Source organism: Nicotiana tabacum, chromosome 19 (genome assembly GCF_000715075.1).
Source record: "Nicotiana tabacum cultivar K326 chromosome 19, ASM71507v2, whole genome shotgun sequence".
NCBI lineage: Eukaryota > Viridiplantae > Streptophyta > Magnoliopsida > Solanales > Solanaceae > Nicotiana > Nicotiana tabacum.
The window spans coordinates 77,171,546-77,192,995 of record NC_134098.1 but is presented as its reverse complement, the minus strand read 5'-3'; the positions used below and the strand labels follow the sequence as shown (position 1 = coordinate 77,192,995).

Here is a 21,450-nt window from a genome sequence, read left to right as displayed (position 1 = left end):
ATGATTTTATTTTTGTCACTCTTCAATTTGTTTGACAAATAGAAGTCTTCCTCCAAATTTAAATGATAGATATTTTTTCTTCTTCTCTTTCACCCAAATATTTTCAGAAATTGGCAGCTGATCAAAAGTTAATTAATACTATGTATAATTCGGTGGTTAAACTAAGTATATTCGAGGATTACATATTAATCATAAGCAGTGGTTTACTTATTCTAACCATTGAAATATGGAATGTACACACACATATAACAGGGAGATTAGGTTCTAAGGAATTATTTATGTTCGTGCTTTGCATGTCAATATCATATGCCCATACATTTAGCACATTTTCTACATGCTAGTCAATTATTCCTTCTATCATTCAATAATTCAATTATACTATATTGTAACACTATAGTATTATTTTTGTTTCTCAAGGGCCAGATAGTTGCATACTTGCATAGACCAATCTTTTCGGTTTCCTTTTACTCGAATGACTTTTTTTGGCCCTCTATACTTAGTCTTAATCACTATAGTCAAGACTAGCTGGAATGCATAATCATGAAAAAAACCTATCTATCTTGATCTTTTTCTTTCTTTTATGTTTCTATATTGTACAGTAGGATTGATATATAGAGGTAAATGAATTAAAAATTTATATTGCAGGTTCTAACTTGTTGAGATTGAGACATAATAGTAGTTGTTATTGTCTCTAAAACTTGTAGTTAAGAACGTACTATGCATTTTAGAAACCTACAAATTTATTACTCCAGACTGTCCAAATTTCAGTGACATAATCCTATTAGATATTTTATTTAAAGGGTTACTTTATCATACATATAATTATTACTTAGGAGTAGTAGTTAAAGGAAAATACTGCTGTAAAAAATTTCCCGATCCCAAGTTGTTTGACATTGTTTGAGACTTCGAGTAGAGTTGAAATTAGAAGTAAGATTTTGACGCATAAACTAAAAAGAAGCAAAGTATTATGACTTTTGTAACGTATTATTATATACGGTCAAAATTGTGATTGCCCGATTTTATATGGTTAATCGAGATCGGGATGACAGATCGAGGTTCAATCCCAAGTTATATTGGATGCATGAATAAATATTGCCTAGCTCGTGATTCAGGGATCGATCGAGATCGAGACCAGCTAAGGTCGAGACCGAGAAGGATAGGGATCTAGCGAAATCGAAGGAAGCCTGCTAAGTCAAATAACAGAGAGCCGAGAAATCCGTGACCGGGCGAGGATTGTGGAGGAGATCTCGGCATATATCAAGTCAAGACCTGTTGATTAACCAATCAGAAGATATCCTTCTATATTTAGAATTGTACCATATGTAGAACTCCTCTACTATATAAAGGGGGTTCTAATCATTTTGTACGGACATACACGCATAACAAAGCAATATATTGCGCTTTCTCTCTTAAGCTTTCTTATTCAGTTGTTCAGTTCTTACTTTTCAATAATATACTCAGTTGGTTCGAGGGCAACCTAGATCGAGGGTCAAAGTTGTGCGTTACATTGGTTTGCTTCATTTTACAGTTAATTTCTAACTTAAATTCTCATATTTCTCAGTTTGTGCCAAGTGAAATCACATATCATTAAAACCACTTATAAATTTAATTGTTATCTAGTTTTAAGAGTAAACAGTTTGGCGCCCACCGTGGGGCTAAGGATAATAGTGATTGCATGGTGCTAATTTTCATAACACATACTACTTTACACTTGTTCTTGTTAGCATTTTTGATTCCAGGATCAGCATGCCAAACTCTCAAGCAGTACCCACACACATCGACAATGGTCTTGGTCTTCATGGCAAAAACGACAACGTAGCCGCCCCAGGAAACGAAGTGCCTCCAGTTGATCTCGAGGGAGTACCAATTGCAGACCCCATCGACGTCAGTTCCCATGTTGCCCTGAATGCAAATCTGGGCGTCGATCCCGAAAATAACATTAGTAGAGACGTTCGATTAGCCGGTCAGAACGCACAGGGCGACGAAGAAGGCGGAATCAGCCTTCGAATAATATTTGAAATGCTGGAGGCTCAACAAGTTTCAATAGCACAACTTCAAAATCAGAACCACGCACCGAATAGGGTTGAACCCGAGCCATCACAGGAAGTTGTTCACATGGCCGAACTAGTGCTAGGGAGGTCAAATGTGAATGAGTCAGGGATCGACCCCGCTATCTTGAAAATGTTCAAGGAGCTGACAAAGTGAATTGAATCGAGGGAGAAGAAGATTGAAGTGAATGACAAAAAAGTGGAAACATATAAATTCCTGAGTTGATCAAATTCCAGGGGCACCACTAATTTTGAAGGGATTGGATTCAAAGAAGTTCGTACAAAAGCCCTTCCCCCCGAGCGCGGCTCCTAAGACCATTCCGAAGAAATTCAGCATGCCAGAAATTCCCAAGTATAATGGAACTACAGACCCCAACGAGCATGTCACTTCTTACACATGCGCAATAAAGGGGAACGATCTAGAGGACGATGATATTGAGTCCGTACTGCTGAAGAAATTCGGAGAAACTTTATCAAAGGGGGCGATGATATGGTACCATAATTTGCCACCTAACTAACTTCATTGATTCTTTTGCCATGCTCGTAGATTCCTTCGTCAAAGCACACACTGGAGCGATAAAGGTCGAGACTAGAAAGTCGGACCTCTTTAAAGTAAAACAGAAAGACAACGAGATTCTCAGAGAGTTCGTATCTCGGTTCCAAATGGAGCGTATGGATCTGCTCCCGGTCGCCGACGATTAGGCCGTTCATGCTTTCACTCAAGGCCTAAACGTATGAAGTTCGGTAGACTCACAACAGTTAAAGCAGAATTTGATCGAATATCCAACTGTAACCTGGGACGATGTGCATAATCGGTACCAGTCAAAGATTAGGGTCGAGGATGACCAGTTGGGGGCTCCTTCCGGGTCCGTTTATCCAAACAGGACCATCGACAGAGTTAAAAAGGATATTGACCAGGAACCACGGTCAAACATAGATCGATATCAGCCATACGGTGGAGATCGGAGAAACAATAGGCCTGGACGCAACCCCCTTCGAATTGATAGAAGAAATGATCAAGGACAAAGCTCTCGAGGGCTCATGAGTAAGAGCGGTTTCGATAGAAATGTCGAACTCAAAGAAGCACCACGACTATTGGAATAAAAATTCAACATTGATGCATCAGCTATTGTATCGGCCATTGGGCGCATCAAAGACACCAGGTGGCCCCGACCTCTGCAGACTGATATGGCCCAGAGAAATCCTAATCAAATTTGCAAATATCATGGCACCCATGGTCATAGAACAGAAGATTGCAGACAACTGAGGGAGGAGGTAGCACGTTTGTTCAACAAATGGCATCTTCGAGAATTCTTAAGCGATCGGGGTAAAAACACTTTAAGAACAGAGATTCAAACAGACAGAATGAGCAAGAAGAGTCGTAGCACATGATTGTTGGAGGGGTTGATATTCCTTAGGGGCCCGTATTCAAATGCACCAAGGTGTCGATCACGAGGGAAAAACGGACTTGAGACTACGTACAGGAAGGGACCTTGTTATGAAGTTCCCGACATTGGAGGGAGTCAAAATAGTGTACGGGGAGCAACCCGCCGCCAAGGAGATATTTACAGTCGATGAAGTGATGCCGGTATCGACACTCTCATCAACGAAGGGATCGGGTTCGAAGGGAAAGCAGGAGGCCAAATAGCAACCACAAACCCCGACCTCGACCCAATTGCAGGAGCAAGGGATTGACGAGGATGACGACTACTGGATCCCTCGATCCTTTATAATTCCTGATGACTCTGACGCCACCAAGTCAACGGTCGAATAGATAGAACAAGTCACATTGTCCAAGCATCAACCCGAACGAAAGGTATACCTGGGCCTGGGGCTAACCCCCGAGCTCAGGAAAAAACTTATTCATTTCCTTAAAGCTAACACGAATTGCTTTGCTTGGTCCCACCTCGATATGATAGGGATCCCACCAGAAATTACCACTCACAAACTGAGCTTGGACCCTAAATTTCGTCCGGTGAAGCAAAAAAGAAGGCCCAGTTCGAGGTCAAACATGCCTTCATCAAGGACGAGGTTACCAAACTTCTCAAAATAGGATCCATTCGGGAAGTAAAATACCCCGAATGGTTAGCAAACGTAGTGGTAGTCCCTAAGAAGGGAAACAAACTTATAATATGTGTAGATTATAAAGACTTGAATAAAGCATGCCCCAAGGATTCTTTTCCTTTGCCTAATATCGATCGTATGATCGATGCCACGGCCGGCCACGAGACTCTCAGTTTTCTCGATGCCTACTTCGGGTACAACCAGATACATATGAACCCGGAGGATCAGGAAATGACCTCGTTTATCACTAAGTACGGTACCTACTATTATAATGTAATGCCATTCGGTCTAAAAAATGCTGGTGCAACTTATCAACGCCTAGTAAATCGAATGTTCGAAGAACAAATAGGAAAATCAATGGAAGTTTATATTGATGACATGTTAGTTAAGTCCCTGCGAGCAGAGGACCATTTAAAGCATTTGCAGGAGACTTTTGATATACTGAGGAAGTACAATATGAAGCTCAATCCCGAAAAGTGTGCATTCGGGGTAGGCTCGGGCAAGTTTCTTAGTTTCATGGTGTCCAATCAGGGAATCGAGATCAATCCCGATAAAATCAAAGCTATCGAGGATATCATGGTAGTGGATAATATAAAGGTCGTGTAGAGGCTGACGGGGTGGATAGCCGCCCTAGGATGATTCATTTCGAGATCCTCAGATAGGAGCCACCGATTCTTCTTGCTTCTTAAGAAGAAGAGCAATTTTGCATGGACTCAAGAATACCAGCAGGTCTTGGAGGAACTAAAGCGGTATTTATCGAGCCCGCCGCTGCTTCACACCCCGAAAGTGGACAAATAGCTTTACCTATACTTGGAAGTCTCGAAGATAGCGGTAAGTGGAGTCCTGGTCCGAGAAAAACAAGGTACGCAATTCCCTGTCTATTTTGTTAGTCGGACCTTAGGTGAGGCCGAAACTAGATATCCACACTTAGAAAAATTAGCGCCTGCTTTAATAAGCGCCTATAGGAAACTAAAACCATATTTCTAATGCCATCCAATATGTGTGGTAACAACTTATCCCCTTCGAAATATTTTGCACAAACCCGAGCTTTCGAGTCGATTGGCCAAATATGCCATAGAAATTATTGGGTACGATATGGAGTATCGACCCCGAACTGCCATCAAGTCTCAAATCTTGGCGGACTTCGTGGCTGACCTTACGCCGGCCCTCGTACCCGAGGTTGAAAAAGAACTACTGATAAAATCGGGTACATCTTCGAGAGTCTGGACCCTCTTGATGGACTATGCTTCGAATGCGAAGGGGTCCGGATTAGGCATCGTACTAAAATCACCCACAGGTAATGTAGTTAGATAGTCTATCAGAACTACAAAATTGACTAACAATGAGGCCGAATATGAGGCCATAATTGCAGGTCTCGAACTAGCTAGAAGCTTGGGGGCGGAGGTCATAGAGGCTAAGCGTGATTCCCTCCTCGTGGTAAACCAAGTTAATGGGACTTTTGAAGTCTGAGAAGACCGAATGCAGAGGTACTTGGATAAACTACAGGTGAATCTATATCGGTTTAGGGAATAGACCTTGCAACATGTACCTCGAGAACAGAACAGCGAGGCCGACACTCTTGCAGACTTAGGTTCATTGGTCGAAGATGACGAACTCAACTCGGGGATAGTCGTACAACTTATGAGATCGGTAATCGAAAAAAGTCACGCCGAGATAAACTCCACAAGTTTAACCTGGGATTAGAGAAATAAGTACATAGAGTACTTAAATAACGGGAAGCTTCCATCAGATCCAAAGGAGTCGAGAGCTCTGCGCACAAAGGCAGCACGGTTCACTTTGTCCGAAGATGGAACGCTGTTTAGAAAGACGTTTGATGAACCGTTGGCAATATGTTTGGGACCGGGAGATACCGACTACATACTACGGGAAGTTCACGAGGGAACTTGTGGAAATCATTCCGATGCCGAATCGTTGGTCCACAAAGTAATCAGAGCAGGGTACTATTGGACCGATATGGGGAAGGATGCAAGGGAGTTCATTCGAAAATGCAACAAATGCCAAATGCATGCACCCATGATTCATCAACCTGGGGAACTACTCCACTCGGTCCTGTCCCCATGGCCCTTCATGAAATGGGGAATGGACATCGTTGGCCCTCTCCCGTCGGCCCCAGGTAAAGTTTAATTTATTTTGTTTATGACTGATTATTTTTCTAAATGGGTTGAAGAACAGGCTTTCGAGAAAGTCAGAGAAAAGGAAGTCATAGACTTCATTTGGGACCACATCATATGTTGATATGAGATGCCCTCCGAAATTGTATGTGATAATGAAAAATAATTCATCGCCAGCAAAGTAACTAAATTTCTCGAGGATCACAAGATCAAAAGGATCCTATCAACACCTTATGATTACAGCGGGAACAGACAAGCCGAATCGACCAACAAAACCATCATCCAAAATCTTAAGAAAAGATTGACCGACGCCAAAGGAAAATGGAGAGAAATACTATCTGAGGTTCTATGGGCATACCGCACAACATCGAAATCCAGCACCGGAACAACACCATTCTCGTTAGTTTATGGCACCGAAGCTCTGATCCCGGTCGAGGTCGGAGAACCTAGCATCAGGTTTCGATATGCAACCGAGGAGTCGAATAACGAGACCATGAATACGAGCCTAAAATTGTTAGACGAAAGACGCGAAGCCGCTCTCGTCCGATTGGCCGCTCAAAAATAGCGGATCGAAAGGTATTACAATCGAAGAGCCAATCTTCGACATTTTAACATCGGGGACTTGGTGCTAAGAAAAGTCACCCTCAACACCCAAAATCTGAATGAAGGAAAATTGGGTCCGAACTGGGAAGGACTGTACCAGGTCTCGAAATCATCAGAAAAGGATCCTACAAGCTCGGCACAATGAATAGCAAACAACTGCCGAGCAATTGGAGTGTATCGCACCTAAAATAATACTACTGCTAAGGTTCATCCCCTTCCATTTTCATTGATATTTTAAACTAACCCTTGTAGGTGTTCGACCAGAAACAATGATGGATTCTTTGACACGAAGCCTTTAGGTCTGAAAGCACGCATTGTACTCTTTTTCCCTTAGACCGGTTTTGTCCCAAATGGGTTTTCTGGTGAGGTTTTTAATGAGGCAACCATTGATCGTGATAACTTATAACAATTCAACAGTATCCGAGGTTTCTTTACAATCAAACTCGAATACTGGGGGCATTGCCCTCGAATGTCAACTTTGATGCGAAGAAATTCTACATGGCAGGAGGGTCTCGAAAGAAAAAAATTATAAGGGCCAAATGGTCAAACGAACCATGCCTGCGTAGTTTGCTCGAGCCTTGGCACAGAACATGTACGTATGTATAATCATTTATGAAGAGAAGTATTTTTCTTTGCTGATATCTCATGCCTTAGAAAATTTTTTCTACTTTATAATTTCATACTCTTGATCTATTATGTAAACAGGCTTAAGGGACGACCATAACCAGAGTTTGGATAATTACCCCCACGCTCGGGGGCTGCCTTCCAAAAAATAAACGAGATCGAATCATTAAAACTCCGAGATAATAAGACATTTTAGGCAATCCTCGATTTTTATAGGCCATGACCACCCCACTCGGGGACTGACACTTCGGGCAAGCTCGAAGTAAAATGGAAAAATAAGCCCAAGGAGAAAATCCCGAACTAAAAAGGCTGCGGCCGAATTTACACGGTTCGAAGTCGTCCGAATTCCAACAAAACAGGCATTCGAATTCCCTCATAAACCGGTTAAAAGGGCTACCCCCGAAAAATCATAAAAGGCTTCGATAATATCAAGCCTCGAAAGCTCTAATGAGTACAAATTGTTCGAACTCCCAAACAGTTCTTTATTGCATGCTAAGGCATTACAAGTTTTGCAAATACAAATGATTAAAAACCTTTTCAAGGCGAAAAAGGGGAGAAAGCCATAAACAATCTTTTTACAAAGGCTATATCGGCCTAATACAAAAGCCTAAGGGCTATTTTTACTTTGAGTTCTAGTTCGGTTTCAATCAAATTGTCTAAACCTCGGACCTTAGAATACAACTTCATAATTTTATAAGGAAGAAAGAAAGAAAGTTTTTATATATATATGTCAAAAAGAAAGTTTTTATATATATACACGTCAAAAATCATTTACAAAGGCAACATGGCCCGATCAAATTTCTCTACAAAAGACCGAAACGGTCTTAAAAGAAACACAAAAAATACTAAAGGACTTAGTCTTCTCCGAGAGAAGCATCTTTGCTCTCGAGGCCTTCTCCGCTTTCAGATCCGGTCATTCTCCAAGAATCATCATCATCAGGAAAGGCCAACACTCTGGCTCCAGCTTTGAGCTCCTTAGCATTCTCGATCTCGGCTGTAAGATTGAAGCCGCGAGCATGGATCTCCTCAAGAGTCTCCCTTTGAGACTGGCATTTATCATGCTCGGCAACCCAGTTTGCTCGAGCCTGAGCAGCTTCAACAACCTCCTTTACTTGAACCTGAGCAGCTTCAGCGTCGGACCGGTGGACGGTCACCATTGCATTAGCATTAGCCGTGGCCGTTTCGACTTCCGATTTGGACGCTGCAAATTCTGTGGACAGCCTCTCTCGATCGGAAGTTAGTGAACCCAACCGAGACTGGAACTCCTAAATTTTCTTGGCTTGCACCAAGGCCTTCTCTTTCAAGCTTCGGAGTTGGGTCTCAACCGAGGCCAATTGAGCTCGGACATCTTCCTTTTCTGAGGCAAGGCAGTCCATGTTCTTCTTCTACGCCTCGACCTCCGCTTTCACTGCGTCCACTTCCTCACGAAGCTGCCCGATCACATCGAGCTTTCGTCGGACCTGTGGGACCGAACTGTTAGCCATCACACACGAGTCGGTGTCATTAACTTCAAAGATTCTTCTTACCTGCTCGGCCAGATCAATTTGTTCTTTCTGAGATGCTTCTACCTCAGCCCGAAGTCCTTTTGCTTATCCTTCTCTCTGGTCACTGAGAAGAGTGAAGGCATCTCTCTCCTCAGTAAGCCCTTGATTTTTGGCTTCGTACCGGCTCAGCTCCCCTCGAGATCGGAAGAAAGCCTCGTGATGAAGCACAAAAGCATACAAAAATAGAAAGAAGGAATTATACAAGGGGAGAAAAGTACAAGTATGAAAATTGACAAAGAAAATATGAACTTACCCGGTTCAGGGCCTGTTGGGCTTCGTTGAAAAAACAAGGCACTTCCACCTCGTCCATCTAGGCTTGATCTTCTTCCATGACCAAATATCGGAGGTAGCTAGCCACACGTACGGGGGCAGCAAGAACCTAGGCATCCTCCGAGACCATGATAACGATTGTTCGCTTACGCCCGGGATCGACACTAGGGGCCGAAAACTGATTGGTCAGTTTAAAACTCGAGGAAGCCTCGCCCGAGCTTTTCTTCGGAGCCTCCAAGTCACTCAGACCGGTGACATCTTCTACCCCAACAAAATAACCACGGAAAGGATTTTCCTCTCCGTGGGCTCCCTCCCCGTGACAAGTCTCCACGGCCTGAGCGTCGCGTATCATCGACTCAGAAAATGAAGGAAATGAGGGGGAATCCCCGATCTCTATTGCCCCAAGTGTGTCTTTTGGGGCGCCGCCTCCGTCTTGGGGAGCCTCAAGCCCGGTTTCTGTACGGGCATCCACCGCCTCTTCAACGGTCTCTTCGCCCCGAGATAAAGCATCTTCGGTTCCTCTCGGCTTGGGGACTTGGGCCGAAGTCTCCTCCTCGACCTCATCAAGCCTAGACAAAGCAGTATCAACTCCCACCGGTTCCAAAGTTCTCCGAATCTCGGTGCTAGCTCGCGCACGGATCACCAGCCCAGAATTATCTTCTTTCTCTTCTTCTCCTCCTCCTTCTTTTTCTTCCCTTAGTCTTTGGACTGACTCCATAGTCAGTGGGATTGTGTTCCCCTTGGGTTTACGGGCTGTTCTCTTCTTGGGTTTTTGACCCTCGGAGCTCGAGGCCCTTTTCCTCTTATTCTCTTTCGCCAGTTTTGAGATAGGTGGTGAAACTTCTTCATCACCGTGCAGGGGTCTCATAGTCGCATCCTTTTCGAGACCTACAAAAGGAAAAAGTAAGTAAACTCATGTTTGAAAATATGCTTGAATGATAGGCAAATCGGTAAGTCACGAAGAAGGCTTACCATGAGTTCGAGCCTCCTACTGGCCCTTTGACAAATCGCGCCATGCACGCTCGGCGTATGTTGACGTCGAAACCAGGCTCCTAACCCATTTTTCGAGGTGGGAAACCGCACCCGACATCCAAGCAATAACTGCCTCGAGAAAAACACTAATAAGAAATGGTGAAGAAGTAAAAAGAAGGAACAGAAATTAAAGAGGGAATCATACTTACGCTTCATATTCCATTTCTTAGGATATGACATGCTCTCAACCGGGATTAGGTCAGTGGTCTTCACCCGAACGAACCGGCCCTTCTAGTCTCGATCTTTGTCTTCTTCTATACTCGAGATGAGCGCCTTTGTGGCCCGACATTGAAGGTTTATCAGCCCACCTCGATAAATTCAAGGGCTATATAATCTTATGAGGTGGTCAAGGGTGAAGGGAAGCCCGTCGATTTTGCTCACGAAGAAACGGAGCAGTATCACGATCCTCCAGAAAGAGGGGTGAATTTCGCCGAGGATCACCTGGTATTACTTGCAGAAGTCTAAGATGATCGAATGGAGGGGACCCAACGTGAAAGGATAAGTGTAAACACTCAGGAACCCTTCCACGTGGATGGTGATCGCTTCTTCTGGTGCCGGTATAACAACCTCTTTGTTTCCCCAGTTGCAATCTTTCTTCACCTGGTCGAGGAGGCTTTTGAGTATTGAACATATATATCTCGATATCGGCTCACATCGACCAGGAATCAATGAGGTTTTCTCGATCTTAAAGTCAGAATCTATGACACACACCCCGAGAATAAGTTCTTCAGGTGTGGCTCCACCACTGGTTTCTCGCCGGCCGGCCGAGATGAGGAAGCAGCCTCTTTCTGCGGAACAGCTTTAGATGTTTAGGCCATTTAGTTTTTGTGGGCAAAGAAGAATGGAGACTGAAGTATTTGGTATTTTAGGAAGAACAAGCAAAGAAACTTAAAGATCTGAAGATAAGAAGCTTTGAAGAAGGCAAAGAACTATGGATACTGGAATGAAAAAGATATAAAAGTAAAGTTTGAAATAATGAATAAAAGGGCTATTTATCATTTTCACAACGACGGTTCAAAACTGGTAGTGGCCGACCGTCGACTGATACGCATTAAATACCTGGGAAACTGTACCGACGAGATATTTCTGTCACTTCTACTGCTTATGTCACGACGATTACGTCGTGATCAAAGGCTCAAATCGTTTGTTGTCATTACTCTCCAAAAAATGAGGGGACTATCTGTATACGGTCAAAATCGTACTTGCCCAATTTTGTATGGTTAATCGAGACCGGAGTGGCAGACCGAGGTTCAATCCCAAGTTATATTGGATCGTTACATGAATAAATATTCCTTATCTCGTGATTTAGGAATCCATCGAGATCGAGACCGGCTAAGGTCGAGACCGAGAAGGATAGAGATCTAGCGATATCGAAGGAAGCCTACTAAGTCGAATAATAGAAAGTCGAAAAACCCGTGACCGGGTGAGGATTGTGGCAGAGATCTCGGCATATATCAAGTCAAGACTGGTTGATTAGCCAATTAGAAGATTTCCTTCTGTATTTAGAATTGTACCATATGTAGAACTCTTCTTCTATATAATGGGGGTTCCAATCATTTTGTAAGGACATACACGCATAACAAAGCAATATATTACGTTTCTTCTTTTAAGCTCTCTTATTTAATTGTTCAGTTCTTACTTTTCAATAATATACTCATTTGGTTCGAGGGCGACCTAGCTCGAGGGTCAAAGTTGCGCGTTACATTGGTTTGCTTCATTTTACAGTTAATTTCTAACTTCAATTCTCATATATCTAAGTTTGTGCCAAGTGAAATCACATATCCTTAAAATCATTTACAAATCTAATTGTTATCCGATTTTAAGGGAAACAATTATATAATTGGACGACTCCATACACGATACACGGGCTGATTAAAAAAGAAAACAGAAAAAGGAAAACAGTGCCTGCATATGGGATTCTCCATCAACAAAGATATGTCCACATATATTGATATAGCACTTGTTCAAGAATGTTGGGCCAACTAGGATAATTTATCCACAGTTGAATATCATGTCACAATTGTAAAGTCTCATTTTTGGAGTTATAAGTCAAAATAAATACTATAAAGCTTCCTAGAACGATAGCTAGCTAATTAAGTATATTTCAAGATTGTTAAAATGTTTCGTATTGAATTGGAAGAATGTGTTGTCTTCTTATATAACCTTGAACCAGGGGCGGATGGATAGTTGTGTTGCCACTTTCATCCGAACCTAGTGTTTCTGATGCGAAACATAAATTTATGAAAAAATATACAATAAAATTGCAACAAATAGTAGGTATGGACTATAATTTAGAAAATATGGGTTCAATGCTCAGAGCCTTAAAGATTGAACCCTTGTAAATACAACTACAACTTTTATTATAATTATCAAAATCGAAGAAAAAATATTAGTATAATAAGTTTTACATTTGTTATTGCAATAAAACTTGCTCTTTATTTATTCAATCAATAGTAAACATATGTTATAGTGTGTTGTTTATTTGAGATATTGAGGAGGAAGCGCGCCATTAATGAAGGAGGAGAACATGGTCAAAGCACGAGCAGGTTGATATCCTGGCACAAAATGCCCTGATCCCCTTACTGTCACAAATGTCAAGTTTTCATATTCAATCGCGTAACCACCAACCTGTAGGAAGAGAAAGTAACCAAAAAAAAAAAGATTATAAAATTTCATTAACATAGTATGGTACGATCTAGAAATATGGTTTGGAACAAAAAAATAAAAAATATTGTTAATTACCTCGCAGATACTATGTAATCTGTATCTCCGCTGCAGTAACAAAAAAATTTAGAATTTCAATAAGACTAACTCCAGTATTTAGTAGTCGTGGAGAATATATATTAGAGTAGCAGTTCAAGATTATTTAGACTTGTTCAATATTATGCAGTATTTGAATTAACGATTAAATCCAAAATAGTGTAGTATTAAGTACTATGTCAAATATGTTAGCGTTGGAAATCATTCTATACTTTTGTTTCGAGTTTGAGAATGTGCATTGGTCTAATTTAATTTTTTTTAGCAATATCTTGTTGAGGTTTTTTTTGTTATTTAAGATGAAATAGTCTTAAAATGAGGGTGAATGAGAAATGGAGGGAAAATGAAATTTTTGAGTAAAATTTTAAGTTTCCCCCTCTTGACAATGAGACATTGTCCCATATTGGAAGAGGAAAAGATTTTTGGTGGGTATATATATAATTGCTCTTCTTATAGCTCTTAAAGAGTTAAGAAGAAAGCAAGCCTCGTGCCGTCGTCGTCGCTCGCTCGGCTCGGCTCGGGGATTCGGATTCGGTCAAATGATTGATTGATTAATTTTTTTGGACCAAATTTATTTGTTAATAGTAAATATTAACGTAAGATTATCCGCATTTGTAACGAATATGTTCCAATCCATGTATTGACCACCAGCTGCAATAGCAGCTGCCTAATGCTCTTCCCACCATGGCCAAGTTCTTGCTCCACAAACAAGCTAGTGCATGCTCCACCATGGAGGGTGGAGGGTCGTTCATCTTCAAAGCTGGCTGCTATATATATGTGCAGCAGCTGTTGAAGAAAGACACGAACGAAAAATGAAAAACACAACACAAAAACTGAAAACGCTCAACTTTGGCTATACATTGCACTCCTTCCTCTCAGCATTTCCATACGATTTTCTGAGTTTTTACTCCTTCGTTATGCATTGTTTTAACTTCAAACAAAGCAACTGTAAGTGTGATTTGCTACCGAACTTTGTGTTCGCTGAAACACTGAGGTTTGAAGTACCGTTACACCAGTGTGTGATTCGTTCTATCCTGGGAGGAAATAATCCATAACCTCGGGTACTAGGAGGGGATTAAATTCCTTAAGGAAACACTGTGAATTCAGTGGGCTCGAATTAATTACTGTTTCATTACGATAACTTATATTTTGCAGAATTATTATTTACAAATACAGCAATATTGGCGGGAATAACAATCTTAAGGAATTTAATATTTATTTCTGTATTTGTGTTATTCTTATTATTCTGCAAACTAAAACCGTTGTGGTTTTGTGTACTCCCGTTTTGGAGAGTAAAGCCTTCGTGACGTTTTGTTGGAGATTAAAATCTACGTGATTTTTACTCCAGTTTGAAAACGTGTATTAAACGTTTGTTTGTGTCATTCTTTTACAGAAAAAAAATGACGACTAAAAGCGAAAACCAAGTTGTTCCGACGGTGACTGCCAACGCATCAACAAGCCGAACATCGACGTTGGCACCGGCAGAAAAACCCGGAAAATTTTTCGGGATTGATTTCAAGCGCTGGCAACAGAAGATGTTCTTCTACTTAACTACGTTATGTCTACAGAAGTTCATCAAGGAAGATGTTCCTGATCTGCCAGATAAAACTCTAGAGAATGAACGCTTTATCGTGATTGAAGCGTGGAAGCATTCTGATTTTTTATGTAAAAATTATATTCTTAGCGGACTGGATGATAATCTGTATAATGTATACAGTGGCGTGGAGACGTCAAAAGAATTGTGCAATGCGCTTGAAAAGAAATATAAAACTGAAGATGCCGGGATGAAAAAATTCGTTGCCGCAAAATTTTTGCACTACAAAATGGTAGATAGCAAGTCTGTTATTATCCAAGTCCAGGAATTGCAAGTGATTATTCATGATCTACTTGCTGAAGGTCTTATCATCAATGAAGCATTCCAAGTAGCAGCAATGATTGAGAAGTTGCCTCCATTGTGGAAGGACTTCAAAAATTATTTGAAACACAAACGAAAGGAAATGTCCCTTGAAGATCTCATTGTTCGGTTGAGAATTGAAGAGGACAATAAAGCTGCTGAAAAGAGAGGCCGTGGAAATTCAACAATAATGGGAGTAAATATTGTTAAAGATAACAAAAAGAGGAAGAAGGCTTCTGGTCCGAAATACAACCCAAGCAAGAAGCGGTTCAGTGAAAACTGCTACAACTGTGAGAAAATTGGACACAAATCTACGGAGTGTCGTGCTCCGAAGAAAGAAAAAAAAAGGGGTCAAGCAAACATGGTAGTAAAGCATGATGATCTTGATAACTTGTGTGCCATGCTTTCTGAATGTAACTTGGTGGGAAATCCTAAACTGTGGTGGTTTGATTCAGTAGCCACTCGCCATGTTTGTGCAGTTAGAGAAGCTTTTGCTACTTATGCTCCTGCTGGACCCGGAGAGACAGTTTATATGAGAAATGCTTCAACAGCAAAAGTTGAAGGATATGGGAAGATATTTCTAAAAATGACTTCTGGCAAGGTCATAACTTTGAACAATGTCCTTCATGTTCCCGAAATGAGAAAGAATTTAGTCTCTACTGGACTTCTTGTTAAGCACGGTTTTAAGTGCATTTTTGTGTCCAACAAGGTTGTCATAAGTAAGAATGAATATTTGTAGGAAAAGGTTACCTCACCGAGGGCCTTTTCAATCTAAATGTAATGGTTGTGGAAAATAATAATAATATTTCAACTTCTTCTTACTTACTTGAGTCAAATGATTTATGGCATGTATGTTTGGGTCATGTCAATTATAAAACCTTGCGGAAAATGATTAACTTGGAAATACTGCCTAAGTTTGAATGCGAAAAATCAAAATGTCAAACATGTGTGGAATCTAAGTATGTTAAACATCCTTATAAGTCAGTTGAAAGGAATTCAAATCCTTTAGACTTAATTCACACAGATATTTGTGACATGAAGTCAATACCATCTCGCGGTGGAAAGAAGTATTTCATAACTTTTATTGATGACGGTACTCGATATTGCTATGTTTACTTACTGAATTGTAAAGATGAAGCAATAGACGCATTCAGGCAATACAAAAATAAAGTTGAAACGCAACTTAACAAGAAAGTAAAAATGATAAGAAGTGATAGGGGTGGTGAATATGAATCTCCTTTTGAAGAAATATGTTTAGAATATGGAATTATTCATCAAACAACAGCCCCTTACACGCCCCAATCTAATGGGATTGCGGAAAGAAAGAATCACACATTAAAGGAGATGATGAACGCGTTGTTGATAAGTTCTGGTTTGTCACAGAACTTGTGGGGGGAAGCCATTCTTACGGCTAATCGAATATTAAATCGAGTGCCCCATAGCAAAACACAATCCATTCTATATGAAAAATGAAAAGGAAGGAAACCCAACTTGAATTATTTTAAAGTGTGGGGGTGTTTGGCAAAAGTGCAAGTTCCTAAACCCAAAAGGGTAAAGATAGGACCGAAAACCGTTGATTGTGTTTTCATAGGATATGCGACAAATAGTAAAGCATATCGATTTCTGGTTCATAAATCAGAAAATCCCGACATTCATAATAATACGGTTATAGAATCAGATAATGTTGAGTTCTTTGAAAATATATATCCGTATAAAAAGGAATGTGAGTCATTTGGTGAAGGATCTAAACGACCTCGGGAAGAAACAAAAGAAAGTACATGTAATCAGGAGGATCCAAGACGTAGTAAACATCAAAGAACTTCTACTTCATTTGGACCAGATTTTGTAACTTTCTTATGGGAGAATGAGCCTCAAACATTTAAAGAAGCTATGACTTCTTCCGAATCATTGTTTTGGAAAGAGGCAGTCAATAGTGAAATAGAATCCATATTGAACAACCATACATGGGAATTTATTGATCTTCCTCCTGGAAATAAACCTTTGAGTTCTAAATGGATTTTTAAGAGAAAAATCAAAGATGATAGCACTATTGATAAATTCAAGGCAAGACTCGTAGTCAAAGGGTATAGACAACGAGAAGGTCTAGACTACTTTGATACATACTCTCCAGTTACAAGAATTACATCCATACGGATGTTAGTAGCATTAGCTGCAGTGTATGGTCTTGAAATTCATCAAATGGATGTTAAGACGACCTTCTTAAATGGAGAGTTAGAGGAAGAAATTTACATGGAACAACCTGAAGGGTTTGTGGTTCCAGGTAAAGAAAAGAAGGTATGTAGACTTGTTAAGTCTCTTTACGGACTAAAACAAGCACCCAAACAATGGCATGCGAAATTTGACCAAACAATGTTGTCAAATGGTTTTAGGATAAATGAATGTGATAAATGTATGTACATTAAAAATGTTCCAAATCACATAGTCATTGTTTGCCCATATGTGGATGATATGCTGATAATGAGTAATGACATTGCCAACATAAATGCTACTAAGCGTATGCTCAATAGCAAGTTTGATATGAAAGACTTGGGAGTTGCTGATTTAATTCTGGGAATTAAGATCCATAAGACTCCTCAAGGTCTGGCATTGTCACAATCTCATTATATTAAGACAGTACTTGAAAAATTCAAGCACTTGAGCTTTAAAGTTGCAAAGACTCCAATTGACGTGAATCTTGCATTAGCAAAGAATAAAGGCCAAAGCATATCACAATTGGATTATGCTCGTGTGTTGGGATGCTTAATGTATATCATGAATTGTACACGATCAAATATAGCTTATGCTATAAGTAAACTGAGTCGATATACGAGCAATCCAGGCCAATCTCATTGGATGGCAATGAAACGAGTACTGGGATATTTAGAACATACCCAGAACTTTGACTTGTACTACAGTAAATTCCCTGCAGTGATTGAGGGATACTGTGATGCAAATTAGATCACCGGTTCAACTGATTCTAAGTCCACGAGTGGATATGTATTCACTATTGGTGGAGGATCGGTATCTTAGAAGTCGTCCAAACAAACATGTATTGCTCGCTCTACAATGGAGGCTGAATTCATAGCCTTAGATAAAGCCGGTGAAGAAGCTGAATGGCTCCAAAATTTCTTGGAAGACATTCCATTTTGGCCCAAACCGTTGGCACCAATATGCATATATTGTGATAGTCAAGTGGCAATTGGAAAGGCTGGGAGCGTTATGTATAATGGTAAATCTCGTCATATACGATGAAGACATAAAACCGTTAGGCAATTACTCTCTAGAGGAATTATCACGATTGACTATGTAAAGTCAAGTGATAATATGTCGGATCCACTTACAAAAGGCCTAACTAGAGAGGTAGTTGAGAAATTATCAAGGGGAATGGGGCTATGGCCGAGAACAAGTCATTATGGCGGTAACTCTACCTAGAAGACTAGAGATCCCAAGATCTAGGTTCAAGGAGATCAAACAAAGTTAATAATGACGGTTCAACATTGTCAAATAATATTTTAGTCCGTTCTCGTGATGAGACAATGTTCAATACCAAGGATAAAGCATTAAGGCTTTTTAATAATTTCTAAATTTGATACAGGGTATATCAAATAGTGTATCTACAGGATGACACGTTTAGGAATCACCTATGTATGTGTGAAGTGTTAGCCGCTTCAAGGAGAACTTTGTAAGGCTAGTTCTCTACGCACTTATGAAATCAGGCGGTGTTCATGGCTGAAACGAACACAACAATGAGAGCCAAAGACGGTTAAGGGTCGGTTGTGTGACTTATGGTTGTCTAGGTATACACCAAAGTTCGACGGTTCAAAGATATCAAATCTACCGATTGACCGAGTATATCCGACATAAGTTCACTACGGAAAGTTCAAAGGAAAACCTACTTATCGAGATGCGATTAATCCTTACTTGCAAATCACACAGTTTTTTCATGCATACTTCCGTGATATAGCCATTCCCCATTCATGTGGGGGATTGTTGAGGTTTTTTTGTTATTTAAGATGAAATAGTCTTAAAATGAGGGTGAATAAGAAATGGAGGGAAAATGAAATTTTTGAGTAAAATTTTAAGTTTCCCCCTCTTGACAATGAGACATTGTCCCATATTGGAAGAGGAAAAGATTTTTGGTGGGTATATATATAATTTCTCTTCTTGTAGCTCTTAAAGAGTTAAGAAGAAAGCAAGCCTCGCGCCGTCGTCGTCGTCGCTCGCTCTGCTCAGATCGGCTTCGGCTTCGGCTTCGGATTTGGATTTGGTAAAATGATCGATTGATTGATTAATTTTTTGGACCAAATTAATCGCTTGTGCATGGGTCATATCCAGATATCTAGTTCCCAAAAAAAAAAAAGATGTATATATTTTTATACAAGATAATAAATACATATTGTCATAAAAAATCAAAGTTGGTAAAAATTTTGATGTTTACACCAAATCAAATTAGTTTACCATGGTTAAGTCATAAATAAATAATTTGAGGATGAGTATTACTCCATTTAACTATAAATTAGTGAAAAAAGTGTGTACGAAGACATGGTGTAAATATTGGGTGCGGGTAAATTTTTATCGTGCATACTATTCCCTCCATTTCAATTTAGATTATATAATTTGACTTGGTACAAAGTTTAAGGGAAAAAAGAATACTTTTTGAAATGTGTGGTCCTAAAAGCTTAAGGGGCAAATGCCATTTGTGCGGCTATAAAAACGTCTCATTAAGGATAAAGTAAGCAAAATAAAAGTTTAAAGTTAGAAAAGTGTGTCATTTAAATTAAACGATCTTACAGGGAGAGAAGTATTTTCAGGGGAACCGCACAATGGAGCATATATGTCATAATAGTAAATGTCACCTCGAGAAAAATCTGCTTGTTTTTTGTATTTTAAACAAGTTTCTGATAAACTCTCTGCAGAAAAATTGCAATTTAAGACAATTCCTTCATGTACTTCATCTGATACTATAGCGTGGGACCAATAATAGTCATATGAACCACTATTTTGTGTTTCAATGTCAATGTACGCATTTCCTGAAAAAAAATTAACCATATGCCACAAACGAATCAGACTTTAGAGAATATACAAGGTGGAATTATATATGAATCCTGGAAAACAGAGCTTACTGCAATTCCTTGCAAATTAATGACAATATTGGATTCGGTTTTCTTATGGGAAAGGATAAGTTGAGCGAGTTGAGGCACATAATGTCCAGCATAACTCTCTCCGGCAATATAGAAATCTCTGTTTTTATATTCAGGAAATCTTTCCATCCAATTAATTAGGAAATTGTAGCTATCTTCAGAAGTTCGTTTATCTCCAGTTACATAATCTGATGATCGGTTAGAGTAGAAAATCCAACCCCAGCAGGTGATTGAAGAATTATATGTAGAGATGTCATTGTTTATAAATCCCAAAATTGTGACAATTTTTTTTATATGTATAACAGAACCACTTACCGTTATTCCAAGCAAATTCATTGAGCCATAACGTATTTCCGTCGTTGTTTACCCGAAATGGTCCTAATTCGGCCATTCCTCCATTTCCAAATGATGAACAGCCCGGACCTGTCATATTTACACTTATGTAAGAACTCGAACAAGAGAAACTAAGGTAAGTAAATGGCAAATAAGACACGTTAATTACTTGCTATAACATGTTAAAATGTATCGTGAGTGTAAAAGTTCTTTATAACGCAGTGTATATAAGTTAATTTGTGTGTGTATATATACCTCCATTTAGCCATAAGACAAGAGGCTTGTTAGAAGGGTCCTGTGTTGATTCTGTAAAGTAATAGAATAATGCTCTGCCATGCCAGCATTAGCATCAACAGTAACATATCCTGAATATTGATCGAAATTCACACCACTTGGTTGCCCCGGTAATGCTGATATTTTATCATTTTTCTTGGACCCTTTCTGAGGTATTATCGATCCTAATGCTGAATTAATCCTTTCATTAACATTAGTCATGGGCAATTGTTTAGTCTGTCGTGCCTCGAGGAATTTCAAAAGAACATCTCCTTCCCCTCCGCGACATTGTTGAATTCTAACGAGGCATAGAAGTACAGAAAGACTCAAAATTAAGCTAACCTTCATTTTATTTCTTGTCATGCAATAAAAATGAATAACTGATGATGTTAAGAGTTAACTATAGGATAGTTTTCCTTGCTATTTAATAGAGTTTGAAAACGTTGAGAATATCGTTTGGCCGATTTTCTTGTACTTAAAATAGCATACATTGATTCCATGATAGCTATGTCCTTGTCATTATATCGTTGATTTATACGTCAACACTCAACAATGCGCGGTGGCTTATAAAAACTTGCTTGGAACAGTATTAAATTCGTGTGACAGCAATATCTATTGTTCTTTATGCGTTGATCTATGGGGTCGTTTGCCAGAGATGAATTAGAAAAAATAATGTATGCATTAACTTTTGATATTACTAATCTCTTATTTGGTACACTTTTTCAACCTATATAT

General features: G+C 39.8%; 1 long non-coding RNA gene across 1 annotated transcript; it reads right to left on the bottom strand.

The window, feature by feature from the left end:
- Positions 1-12,495: 12,495 nt before the first annotated feature.
- Positions 12,496-21,094, bottom strand: LOC107797698 (uncharacterized). Its single transcript, XR_012702808.1, has 4 exons — positions 20,698-21,094; positions 20,425-20,532; positions 13,060-13,089; positions 12,496-12,945 (listed from the first exon to the last, which is right to left on the bottom strand). It is a non-coding gene; the product is annotated as an uncharacterized LOC107797698 (long non-coding RNA).
- Between the last annotated feature and the right edge of the window lie 356 nt (positions 21,095-21,450).